At 35.9% G+C, this 14,754-nt stretch overlaps 1 protein-coding gene across 1 annotated transcript in view; it reads left to right on the forward strand.

Annotated features, from left to right (window-relative positions):
• The window catches only part of STPG2 (sperm tail PG-rich repeat containing 2), a 512,492-nt gene extending 506,898 nt beyond the window's left edge, over positions 1-5,594 (forward strand). Inside the window, exon 15 of the mRNA XM_063458613.1 lies at positions 5,493-5,594. The gene's annotated coding sequence lies outside the window, so the exon portion shown is untranslated. The remainder of the gene's footprint in view (positions 1-5,492) is intronic.
• The last annotated feature ends 9,160 nt before the right edge of the window (positions 5,595-14,754 follow it).

Consider the following 14,754-nt stretch of genomic DNA (forward strand, 5'->3'; position numbering starts at 1 on the left):
AGTATGTTGAAACTGAACAAATAAAGAGACACTGTATAACATTGTAACCAATATAACCAATATAGGGTTCTTTTATTATGTTTCTTTTAAATTAAAGAAAAGTAATGGTGCATTGTTGCTTCAATTTACACAATATTTGTACTTTATGGGATGCTTTGCAGTACAGAGGAATAGTAATTTTTTTATGGTGATTAACTTGAGATTCCTAACTTGAGACACTTGAGGAATAATATACTGAATTAATTAATTACAATTGTCTAAGCGGAAATAACCCCATTTACTGTTATACTGTGTTTACTTGATAGCTTGGCATGTGTAACTCCTCTTAGGGTAAGTTTTGAAGTTTTGCTCACATATATAAAAATGCCCTTTCCTTTTTGTCCTTTCTCTTTTGGGCTACAGAATTTTTTTTACTAGTCTTTGTGTTGTCCATCAAATGTACATGGTGTGTTGGGAAATATTAACATTGGTAAAGGTAACTCTTAACTAAAAATGCCCACCTCTTTTTGTCCAATGTTTGGCATGGTGAAGTTTAATAATACTGAGCAGGTGAGCCTACATCTTCCCACTTACTTATTTACAATTTGTAATGGTGCCCTTCAGTAGCCGTACCTATTGTGCAGCAGGCAAGAAGTTAATAATAGATAACAATACCCCTACTAAATCGAGGGAAACTGTCATATGATTTAGACACATCACAGTACTTAAGAGTTCTCCATATTTATTTATTATATAGAGAATTAAAACAGAGAGGGTTATTCACTAAATTCTGAATTATAGCACATTGAAATTCAAATGGCAAGATTGAGGCTAAACTAGCCAGCTAGACTCTTGTTAAGTAGTGATGTCCCGAATGGTTCGCTGGCGAATAGTTCCTGGCGAACATAGCTTGTTCGCGTTCGCCACGGACAGCGAACATATGCGATGTTCGGTCCGCCCCCTATTCGTCAACATTGAGTAAACTTTGACCCTGTACCTCATAGACTCTCCCACCTCCTAGACAGCATACAATTTAGATTAATTCTGAAGCTGAATTTTTTTTTATTAATTTTTTTTGTGTTTGTGTTTATTATACATTATCCTCCATAGCCAGTAACCTGTGTTTATTATACATTATCCCCCATAGCCAGTAACCTGTGTTTATTATACATTATCCCCCTATAGCCAGTAACCTGTGTTTATTATACATTATCCCCCCATAGCCAGTAACCTGTGTTTATTATACATTATCCCCCATAGCCACTAACCTGTGTTTTTTATACATTATCCTCCCATAGCCAGTAACCTGTGTTTATTATACATTATCCTCCCCTAGCCAGTAACCTGTGTTTATTATACATTATCCTCCCATAGCAGTAACCTGTGTGTATTATACATTATCCCCCATAGCCAGTAACCTGTGCTTATTATACATTACCTCCCCCATAGCCAGTAACCTGTGTTTATTATACATTATCCCCCATAGCCAGTAACCTGTGTTTATTATACATTATCCTCCCATAGCCAGTAACCTGTGTTTATTATACATTATCCCTCCATAGCCAGTAGCCTGTGTTTATTATACATTATCCCCCCATAGCCAGTAACCTGTGCTTATTATACATTTTCCCCCCATAGCAAGTAACCTGTGTTTATTATACATTATCCTCCCATAGCCAGTAACCTGTGTTTATTATACATTATCCCTCCCATAGCCAGTAACCTGTGTTTATTATACATTATCCCCCCCCATAGCCAGTAACCTGTGATTATTATACATTATTCCCCATAGTCATTTATCGTTGGACCTAGGCAGCATGATGTCTTAGGCCGGCCCAGAGAGTGAGTGAGAGAGTGAATAATATAAAATATATGTTCAGAAAGATATCAGTAATATATGTAAATCGGGTTCATGCAAAGAGGGTGAAAAGGTATTAAAGAAAAACACACTTATTGCATCAAATTTACAAAGCCAAACTTTTAAAAGCTTTCCTCATTTCTTTCTCGGGATGAGGAATATATCGTTTGTAGACTGAGGATTTCCATCTGCCCAATCGTTTAATAATATGCACTGGAGTGTCAGTGTTGAAGGAGACCGAAGCTGCCCCTATTCTAAATGAAAGACCCAAGACATGGATACAACCCAATCTTAGGAGTAGTGTTCTGATGTAGAAGATGAATTTAGCCGTAGTCAGAGGGATTCAGTGAGAGTAGTGGTGAAATGTGTGTGGCATGACTGAGTGTGGGTAAGTAAGAGTCAAGTATTTTAACTGGGCACTAGTTCTAGGTGGGATAAAGTGGTATAGCGGATGGATGAGTAGTTTGGTTCGTTTTAGAGGTTTGTAGAGAAAGTATATAGTGATCATGATTTTTAGCGATATCCAATATTTTTAAGGTGGTCTCAAACAAACATAAAATGCTATATAAAATTTGTGGGAATATCGAATAGTCATGTACAGTAAATCAGACAGGGCTCAGAATATCGAACCATCGATCGGTAACCTGAATGAAGTAGGGGGTCTATCTGTTTTATTAAATATGCGGTAATATGCTTTTAATGGGATAGGACGTTAGGAAAGGTGTGTGATTGGGATAGGTGGTTGTGGCTGTATTTACCTTATCCTGGGACCGACCTGGCTCCTAAGCTTGAGCCGCGCGTGGCTGGATCAGTCCTGCCTCCACACGAGCCGCATGCGGCTTGATCTCCTCTTCTGACTTAGCCACGTGCACTGACCGCAGTGATCGGTCACTTGGCCCGCCTGTCACTAGGAGCACGGCTCGAGTCACGAGCTCGCTCTTAAAGGGGCAGTGGGAGCCAAAAGTTGATTCAGGCCTCCATTGGCACACGTCATTCCAGCACCCCCACACACAAACGTTTTGGGGGCACAATAGCTTGCATTTAAATAAAACAAAAACTTTTTTGACTGTAATATAATAGCAGTCAGTTTCCTTCACACGTGTGCGTTTCAGGGCCTGCCAGGGCACAGTGTCACACCAGTGCAACTCATATCTGGTGTAACAGTAGTGTACATTAAAAAAAAAAAAAAATAGAAATTTGACTGTGAAATAATAGCAGTCAGTTTCCTTCACACGTGTGCGTTTCAGGGCCTGCCAGGGCACAGTGTCACACCAGTGCAACTCATATCTGGTGTAACAGTAGTGTACATTAAAAAAAAAAAAACTAGAAATTTGACTGTGAAATAATAGCAGTCAGTTTCCTTCACACGTGTGGGTTTCAGGGCCTGCCAGGGCAAAGTGTCAAACCAGTGCAACTCATATCTGGTGTAACAGTAGTGTACATTTAAAAAAAAAATACAGGGGGCTTTTTGTCACCTTTCGGGGACCCTTGGTGTTGTACGTGGCTGGGTGGAGGAAGAGACCTTCAATGACATCAGTGAGGACAAGGAACGGGACATGGCTAGCTTGGTATCCAATCTTGTGCAAATGGGGAGTTTGCGGTTGTGCAAATGGACTGTTTGCGGTTGTTTGCGGTGCGTTAAACGGGGAGTTTGGTCTGTCACTGTGAAGCGGGCGTAACCCTTACACTACCTGATTGATACAACATCATATCTGATGTTTTACAGCACGTTATTCCAAACAATTTAGGAATGTTAGGTGATTTATGCCCTTTATGGTTTAAAACCAGACTTTGCATCAACTATGTAATTTTCCATGGGAGTTTTGCCATGGATCCCCCTCCGGCATGCCACAGTCCAGGTGTTAGTCCCCTTGAAACAACTTTGCCATCACTATTGTGGCCAGAAAGAGTCCCTGTGGGTTTTCAAATTCGCCTGCCTATTGAAGTCTATGGCGGTTCGCCGGGTTCGCCCGTTCGCGAACATTTGCAGAAGTTTGCGTTCGCCGTTTACGAACGGAAAATGTTATGTTCCCGACATCACTATTGTTAAGTTAAATAATTGTTCTTGTTCAGCAATCTTAGCTGAAATATTACCATTTGCATGTTAATTCCTACCAGTAAATAGGCCCCTTAAAGGAATACTAAAGTAATCTCAATGAAGTGGTCTGGGTGCAGTGGCTCTGTTCTTTTAATCCTGTAATTTAAAAGATTGCTGTTTTTTTAGAAACTGAATTGCTAACATTGCAGGTTTCAATCCATCTAATAGTGGCTTTTTTGCTAACAGTTACTAGGATCATTTGCATGGAATTGACCAAGGAAACCTCTGTCACAGGATATGGAAGCCCTTAGGAAAACATTGAGTGGAATGCTTTCTTATTAGAAATCTTTGATGAATGCAACACTCATTGCATTTATATATCAGGGTCCCAATGTTCCTCTATGGGGAGCATTGGATTGAACCATTAGGGAGGAGGCCATGCCTCTTCAATGATATCTTAATAGGCAATGTAATCTAGATAGGTGAGCAGCGCCGATGGAGTCTCAGTGCTGGCAAAATGTAAGTAAAACTTTCCTTTTTTTTTAAAACAAATGTTAAAATCGTTAGGAATAAAGGTTTGTATTCCTATTGCTATAGTGTTCCTTTAATGTTTTAGTAGACACTGTATTTAATTGAAATAATCTGCACATCTTCATTGCATCTTATGAGCCTTTGGTATGTAACTAAACTGATGATTTTTTTTATTCAGTTTTGCCTTACACCCTCCTTTATAATTTGGGTGCATACTTGTAATGTAGGTTTTAGCCTTTGATGGACTCTGACATTTTCTCATTCATTCTCACTTTTTCTCTGAGTATTTCCTTCATGGCGGTTATGTCTTTTAGACCAACGGTTTGTTTTCTCAGTATATTGCTTGTTATTTTACAATTTCAGTACTGACTTCCAGTCTAACTGCTGGACATCTGTAGAACTGACAACCATATCAGAACTGTTGGTTTCACTCCAACAATCGCTCTCTTGCATATTAAATAAATGCATATTCGAAAATAAATTACAGATGTTAAATTCTAGACATGACACACAGGAAGAAAACATTCCAGTGGTCATCATGTGGGCAAGAAGTCATTCTGCTACATTATTGCAAAATGTAAACTAAGGCTTCAAAAAAATATGGATAGTGCACGATGTAATCAGTTCCAGGCTAGGAAGCACTGTTTAATATTATTCCTATCAGCCTTTGAGAATGCCCTCTTTTCTATTTTAAATTGTTTTCTTCAATTGCATATCTTGTAACAGTATATTCTATAATACATCTACTATTTATACGACCTGTTACTTAAAAAAACGATATGTTTTTTCTATTAGTTGTTTGATTAAACTCACCCACAGTGTATCTGCTTTTGTGATGTACTTGCCCCTTTGTTCTGAGCTGCCATGGAAAGGACAGTAATTACTGATGATTTATACCTTTACTTGCAGTTACAGCAATGTAAAATGTGTTCATACAATACAAAATCTCAAATAATAACTTGTAATGCAAAAGTAAAACATCTTCAAAGTAAATTACTAGCCATGAATTGCAAAAGGATAATTCTTTAGATTTTTGTATTCTACAATAATGTTTTATTATTTTATTTTTATTTTTTTTCAATGCAGATTTGAACTCTACATGAAGACCCAAAAAGGCAATCAGGACATTTTACACATCACTCAATTATGGTTTTTTGCTTTTTTTTTGTTGCAAGTTTTCTGAATGCTTAATCTCTACTAACAATGTACAAGTTTGTTTTAACTTAGCCTATATATAACCTGTTAATTTGCTTCAGTGCTGTTTTTCTCACTACAAAGGAAAAAAATAAAAAATAGTTTTTGCCATAATCTCATTCTGTCTCTCTGCTTCTCAGCAAACATACTATAAATGCCAAACCCTCTTTCTGTCTCTCTGCTTCTCAGCAAACATTCTATAAATGTCAGACCCTCTTTCCCTCTCTCTGCTTGTCAGCAAACATACTATAAATGTCAGACCCTCTTTCTGTCTCTCTGCTTCTCAGCAAACATACTATAAATATCAGACCCTCTTTCTGTCTCTCTGCTTCTCCGCAAACATACTATAAATGTCAGACCCTCTTTCTGTCTCTCTGCTTCTCAGCAAACATACTATTAATATCAGACCCTCTTTCTGTCTCTCTGCTTCTCAGCAAACATACTATAAACATACTATAAATATCAGACCCTCTTTCTGTCTCTCTGCTTCTCAGCAAACATACTATAAATTTCAGACCCTCTTTCTGTCTCTCTGCTTCTCAGCAAACATACTATAAATGTCAGAAACTCTTTTCCTACGTCTTGTAACTTTTGAATGTCAAAGTTTATTGTTACATTATAGTAGCCATGAAGAACACAATACATAGCGTTTTTGAAAGTTACAATAACAGACTGCATTGCACTATATTGTAAAAATGTTTATTTTAACTCTACACTCTAGTCCCCTAAAGTAGTGAAAAGGTGAATTCAAAGTTAATTTAAAATATAAAGTCAAAATGTTTAAACTGGAAACATTCTCTAAGTCACCTAATCTTCCTGTTTAGCTACTCTGGCCTTAAATTTGAAATAACCTTGACAGTATTTTTTAACAGGGTTAACCATCACAGTCACCACAGTCTACACTATAAAACTAGCATTTCAAAACTTGAAGCTGTTTTTCAGCAGGAATTACTTGAGGTTGTGAGATGGATCATCACAAACAAGCAGTTCATAAATTCTGACAAAATAATCAAACTGATGTTTGTAAGAAAACACAATTAGTCTAAATTGTATCTTAATATAATTTGTCCCTATTTAGCTAATATACACCTTAGAATATGACTAAATCATGCCATATCATTTGGACATCATCAGATCATAAAATCATTAAATATTACTGCAATCTCTGAAGAGAACTATATCTTTCCATCTTAAATAAAATCAAACCTGTCATAATTACTAATGGTTATTTATGTTCTGTGTTTTATATTCAATGCTCTGTGCTTGTCTGAGTGTCTTAGGACATACTTAAAAATTACGTACATCTCATTGATATTCTACTGGTAGAATAAAAAAATATTCGTAAAAGTTGAAATGCTTTGATTGTAACTTTAAAGGGACACTATAGGAACCAGATATATTTAGCTTACCCCCTTAAGGACGGCGTACATTCTATGCCGTCATTAAGGGGCCGGTCCCAAACGCCGGTGGGCGGCATAGAATATCCCCTCTGTCCTTACTACTTATGGGATCCCCACCAATCCTGTGCCGGTTATGATCCTCCAGCAGATTCAGCCCTCCTAAGCCATGTGATTATGGGGTCCTCGCGATCACATGACCAGAATGGCTGTCTACAGCTCTGCCTGCAAGGGAACTGCCTGGAATGTTAGGCAGTCCCCAACATGCCTTCCAATTTTTTTTTTTTAAAGGTAAACAAAGTTAGAAAAACCTTTTAAAACACTTTATTAATTTGATAAAAAGTACTTAGATCATATATATATATAATAATTATATATAATGTAAAAATAATCAGTAAATACATTTAAAAAATGAAAGAATAGTGTGTGTATATGTGTGTATATATATATATATATATATATATATATATATAAAAGAGAAAAAGAAAAAGAAACCTTGCACTCCAACTTACTCAGTTGCAGACCCGGTGCTCGAATGCACTAAATAGATATAGCCAGAAAAAAACAGCACTCCCAGGATTTATACCAAGAATGAACATCAGTCTTTATTCCAACGGTCAACGTTTCAGTTCCGCTCGGGAACTTTCATCAGGACAGAATACACACAGATAAAAATAAACATTGTTTAAATAAGGAAGGTAATCAGAAAAACTCACAGTTCAGATGTGCAGGAGGCTGATCATCCTTCCAAACGAGCGTCTGGGCGGGTACAGGAGGCGTGCATCTCTCCGTTCGCGCGCTCAGGTTACTTCCTGATTGCCCGCGTCCTCCATCTCCATGGAGACGTCGGGCACATGCGCAATAGGTACATCCGCACTCACTGCAGCCACCCCTCGCTCGGAAGTAGGATTTCACTCATAGTGTCTGCAAATACAAAGTATTAATGCCCTCAGCCTACCAGATAAATATATAATCATTTGAATAGTAACATGCTGATACATATCTAAACCACTATTACTACATGTAAAGGACTGTGATCGCAAAAATAGATAAATAATAAATCATACTATTGTGTATATACATACAAAGACCATATTCTATGGCACAATACTTAATCAAAGTAAATATTATGTCACAATGTCTCCAAATACGGAAGTGCAATATATATGAAAAAATTGTAACCTCTTATGATGCAGAATATACACTGCAATATAGACTCATGTGTATTATTTAATATGTGTTGATTCTATTGTCTATTACCACAAAAAAAAAAAGGACTATTTTAGCTAAGTTTGTCCAACAAATTAATACAGTGCGTCACTTTATGTGATATCAAAAAAATTATACTGGTGCCTAATTCAAGTGTTCCTGACACTAAATATTCCATAAAAGGAATCCTTTGTGTACAACTACTCAGTGCTATATAAGAATAAAACGTCATTTGTGTAACAATAAGTACCAAACCTACCAATAAGATACACAATGTCAATAAGTCCTGAACAGTACAAAAGAAAATTATCTTTTACATCTATAGAGCTGAAGCAGTATGTAAAGTATCACATACGGAAAATCCTTAACTCCTCTTGCTTAGTATCCAGAACCATGGTCAAAAAACAACCATAATGATGTATAATGAATACAACTTCATAAAAGGATTTTTAGTTTTAAAAATTACAAAAAATTACAACTAAAAAATGAAAAAATAAAGAAAGGCCTATCGGTACAATTTTGGACAAATATATACACACTTGTAATCATAATGTTCCATATTATGACTAGAAACCTATCTACCTTATACTCCATTCTAAGAAAAAGTTATATCAGTTCATCCATAAGTCCGGCATGAGTTAGAATTCATAATGTTCTATTTTCGGACTGGAGATGTCTCTATCATTTATCTCCTTATAGAAAGGAGGTATATGTCAACTTTTCATTGAGTCCGTCTGGAGCCAATGTTCCCAATTTATGAATCCACCATGTCTCCTTCTGTAGTAGCTACTCCCGTCTGTTGCCACCCCTTCTGGAAATTGGGAGATGGTCGATCGCCACACATTTTAAGGAGGCCAACGGATGGCCTTTTTCCAGGAAGTGTCGTGCCACAGGTTTATCTGACTTATTATCCCTATAAGCCAACCTAATGCTTGACCTGTGCCCTCTTATTCTTTCACATAGGGCCGTTTCAGTCTTGCCGACATAGTTTAGGCCACAAGGGCATGATAATTTATAGATTACATAATCTGTACGGCAAGTTATCCTGTGTTGGATTTTGAACAACGAGCCCGCATGGGGATGATTAAAGCTTTTACAGGGGATGAGATGTCCACAGGTCACACAGCCTAGACACCTTACGCAGCCATGATTTGCTACGTTTTTGCTAACCGGCATATAACTCTGAACCGGGTCCGTGTGAACCAGAAGATCCCTCAAATTTATGTTGTTCCTGTAAGAAAACATCGGTTTGAGATGGAGACTCTCCGGCAAACTCTTATCATTCTCCATAATATGCCAGTTTCTAGTTATGGTCTGACAGATTTTAGTTGTCGCCGTGTTGTACATCATTGGAAATGGAATTCTAACATTTTTCTCTTGCGGCTTCTTCTCTGTCTCCATGTTTAGTTCTCTGGCTTTATTAAGTGCTCTATCCAAAACTTTGCTTGTATATCCTCTCTGTGTGAACTTACTATACATATCCTGTAGTTGTTTTTGCACACTGTGATTCCCTCGAATTATTTCTAATTACTCTCAAAAATTGAGAAAAGGGTAGAGAATTCTTAACATGTTTTGGATGCGCACTCTCATAGTGGAGCAATGTATTTCGATCTGTAGGTTTTGTATACAGTTGGTATTCAATCCTTCCCTGTTCGATTAATATCTACAAATCTAGAAAATGTATCATATGGTTATTAATATTGGAGGTCATTTTTATTGGTGTAGTTAATCCGTTAATATCTTCTACGAATTCTGCCGCCTGCTGGGTACTCCCTTTCCACAGGATCAAGATGTCATCGATATAACGAAGATATTTAATGATGCTGTCGGAGTACCTTTTAAAGATATGTTCCTTTTCGAATTGGTACATGTAGGCATTAGCATACATGGGGGCCATAGCCGCCCCCATGGATGTCCCTGCCTTCTGTAAGTACCACCTCGTCTCAAATCGGAAGTAATTGTTTCTCAATGCTAATGATAGGAGTTCCAGAGTATATTCAATAGGTGGTCCACTGTATTGTTCCATCTCGCTCAACAGTTCCCTCATTGCTTCAATACCCCCCTCATGGGGTATTACTGGTATTACATGGATGCAGGATCTTGAAGCCAAAGTAAATGAGTTGGAGGATCGTAGCAGACGGAAAAATCTTTGTTTCAGAAATTTTAAGGAAAATGGAAGACAAGAAGATATAAAACAACTTATGATGGATTATTTCATTGCATTGGGAATTTCGCTTAATGCTCATGATTTAATAATAGAGCGCTGCCATAGGATTCATAAACCGAAGACAATTTCGTCTGATACCCCAAGAGACATAATAGTCTGTTTTTACTCTCAGGACTTCAGGGATCTTGTCTTAAAAACCTCAAGGGAAAAACACCTAAACTTGGAATGTTTCCGGGACATAAAAGTTTTCCAAGACCTCTCATTTGATACCAGACAGAAAAGAAGCACATTTGCTAGGTCTACACAAATATTAAGAAAACTTGAGATTAAATACAGATGGTTATACCCTCCAAAAATAAGTTTAACTTACCATGAGCAGAGGCATATATTTGAATCCAATGAGAAGTTAGGGGAATGGATGAAATCAGAAAGAATTGAATAGATTGAAAACGTAAAAAGAGAGGTTTTTTTTTTTTTGTTTGTTTTTTAGTTGGATCTCTATAGCCTTATATTAATTGCTCTTAAGGTTTAGAATAATGATTCTAAATGATATTCACCCAAAGCTATTTGACCTTCTTGCTAATTACTGTTATGTTTGTAATTATCTTATACTAATCCGGTCTAAAAACAGAATAAGTTTACGATATTAATGTTAGACCTGTGGTCTAATACTCCACTGTTTATTGAGGGGTGTCTCTATAGAGGTCCTACATCAAGGATTCTATTTAAATATTGCACTTACTTTCACTTTAACTTTTTCCACTATTTTTTGCCTAATAATAAGTGCTTAATTTATTTTCTAAATCTATCTTATAATTTTTTGTATACACTATCTTATTGAATATTGCACTTACTCTCACTTTAACTTTCTCTAGTATTCTTTGTTTTATAATTAAGTGGTTAATTCATCTTATAATCTCTGTATATACTATCTTAGCATCGATTTTTTGAATGATGCCTGTATAGAGCTTTAAAATAACTATCTTACACAATAAGCAGTTAAGGCTATTGGAAACTTATTTGTATGGTAATTAATTTACACTATTGTGAATCACTAATAGAACAAGTCTTTTTTTTCACGTGAGATTTGAGGATTAATTTTCCTACTGTTTTGTGAGGGGTCCCTTTATGGATGTTCCATAATAATGATCCTATATCACAATTTCGGTAAAAATAGACTTTTTTTTTTTTTTTTGAGATGGATCTCTATAACCTTACAATAATTGCCCTTAGGGTCTATGATAATGACTCTAGGGGATAATCACCTAAAGCTATTTGACCCTATTTCTAATTATTGTTATGACTGTAATTATCTTACACTAATCTGATCTAGAAATAGAATAAGTCTACGATATCCAGGTTGGACCCGTGGTCTAATACTCCACTGTTTATTGACGGGTGTCTCTATAGAGGTCCTACATTAATGACTCTATTTGAATATTGCACTTATTTTCACTTTCATTTTTTTCAATATTTTTTCTGTAATAATAATGTGCCTAATTCATTTTCTAATACATCTTACACTGTATACACTATCTTATTGAAAATCGCACTTACTTTCACTTCAACTTTTTCTACTATCTTTTTTGTTTAATAACAAGTGTTTAATTCATCTTATAATCTTTGTATATACTATCTTAGCATCAATGTTTTGAATGATGCCTGTATAGATCTTTAAAACAACTATCTTCTACAATAAGCATTTAAGGTTATTGGAAACTTTTTCATATGGAAATTAATTTACACTACTGTGAACCACTAATAGAACAAGTCTCTTCTTCTCACGTGAGATTTGAGGATTAATTTTCTCACTATTTTGTGAGGGGTCCCTTTATAGATGGTCCATAAGGATGATCTTATATAACAATTTCCGTAAAAATAGACTTTTGTTCTTTTTTTTTTTTTTTTTTTGCGAATGAGTCATATCTGTTCTTATGGGTGGCCGCACCTCTTTGTGTAGTGTTTACTACATTGTGTTCGACTAGCTCGATGAGCTATTACGGATTTAAGCGAATCTTTTTTATGTGTAATTGTTTATTGTATGTTTACATGAGAGCTGTACTTGCTCTCCCACTGTGGGATGTTTGTTATGTATTTTCTTATCAGAAAAGTTATACCAGATTCTTACGTTATTCATATGTTAAAACTACTGTTTCTTAAATGTTCAGGGCTTGAACACTAATACTAAGAGAAATAGGCTTTATAACCTGTTGACACAACAAAAAATTCATGTGGCCTTCATTCAGGAAACCCATTGGTTATTGGGATCCAAACAGAAATGGGAAGGCATGAGTTTTCCAAACATATTTCAGGCCTCTTTACCGGATAAAAAGAAAAGAGGTGTCACACTTATCTTTAACAAGGAATTGAATGTGGAAATATTGCATTCACAACTAGATAAGGATGCACGTTTCATTATTTTGGTCTGTAAAATTGATCATAAATTATATACTTTGGTCAATGTTTATCTCCCAAATATAGATCCAATGGCTCTGTTCTCCCGTATATTGGAAAAAACTGCCAAAATAACCAAGGGCACACTCATAATTGCAGGAGATTTCAATTGTGTACCTAATGTCTATCTTGACAAAACATATATATCTCAAGCCACTAGAGATAAGAGAGCTTTTAAACAAGCTAAAAAAACTACAACTTATCTCTAAATTATATAATCTTTATGATATTTGGAGACTTCTCCACCCGTTAGAAAGAGATTATTCTCACCGGTCTAGTGTTCATAACACCTATTCTCGGATAGATTATTGTTTAACCAATGCCCCCTCTATTCCTCTCTTTAACAAAGTAACAATTAATGATAATGTCTGGTCGGATCATAGCTATATTTTGATGGAATTGTGTTCTTCCCAACTCCCATGTAGAACTACGTGGAGGCTAAATAATGCTCTTATTAAAGATCAAAAAAATAGAGACGAACTGATTAAATTACTTACATACGTTTGGGAAGAAAACAAATCAATAGATACTTCTCCAGCCATAAACTGGTGTACCCACAAATCTGTTATGAGAGGTTATTTAATCAAACTAGGCCATATTGTTAGGAAAAAAAATGCGGGTAATTTGTCGGACCTATATATTGAATTTTATAATATATCTACTTTAAACAAAAAATACTCAACCCCCGAATTAAAACTTTGTCTAAAGGACATACAAAAATCAATCAATTTAATTGAGGAAGAAAAAATTAGGAGTAATATAAATAAATTAAGGCTTTCAAACTACTACACTGGGAATAGAGCTAATAAAAATCTTACAAAGAGACTACAGCAACAATATGCAAAAAACAAGGTGGACCATCTTACAGATGGACACAATATTTTCTCTTCTCCTGAACAGATTGGAAAGGCATTTAATAAATTCTATGAGGATTTATACAATTTAAATCTTAATCCTAAGTTCTCTGACATCAGAGACTATTTATCAAAGATTCCGATTCCGAAATTATCAGAAGCGGACTTAATAATGCTTAATAAACCAATTTCGTATCAAGAAGTTCAATCTCAAGTAGATAAATTGCTTGCTAATAAAACCCTGGGCCCTGATGGATTTACTAATCTTTATTATAAATATATGAAGATTAATTTAATAAAACCATTAACTGAATGCTTCAATTATATGGCAGTCAACAAAACTATTCCTAAAGAACTCCTCCAAGCTAATATTATTCCTATACTTAAACAAAATAAGGACAGCTCAAATCCATCTAATTATAGACCAATAGCTTTGATCAATGTTGAAATAAAGCTGTACTCGGCTATTATTGCAGAAAGAATCAAGAAAATAATAGCCAATATTATTGACCCAGATCAAATCGGTTTTATCCCAGGAAGGATGGCCTCAAACAATGTTAGAAGACTACTGGATATTTTGGATAAAGCCTATAGACAGGGTTTTCCCCTCCTGACCCTGTCTTTAGACGCTGAAAAAGCCTTCGACAGGGTTGGGTGGGGGTATTTAGCAGAGGTGTTGACTGCGTTTGGATTCAACGGCTGGATCCATAATGCAATTTTGATTCTGTATTCCTCTCCGTCCGCTCGAACGGTCGGTCCCAATATAGTTGCTGGATGGTTTGATCTCCGCAATGGTACAAGGCAAGGGTGCCCACTATCCCCACTCCTGTATTTTTTGTCCCTCGAGCCCCTTGCCCTTTACATTAGGAAAAACTCGTTGATCAAGGGTGTCTTAATTAAATATATTGATCTAAAGATCTCATTATATGCGGATGATTCTTTAATTACTCTTACCTCTCCAGAACTCTCGCTACACTTCTTAATGCAAGAGATAGATAATTACTCTAAGATCTCTAATTTTAAGTTAAATATTACTAAATCCTCTGCACTATATATGAATATGGATAATCCTC

This window comes from Pelobates fuscus, chromosome 6 (genome assembly GCF_036172605.1).
Source record: "Pelobates fuscus isolate aPelFus1 chromosome 6, aPelFus1.pri, whole genome shotgun sequence".
Lineage (NCBI taxonomy): Eukaryota > Metazoa > Chordata > Amphibia > Anura > Pelobatidae > Pelobates > Pelobates fuscus.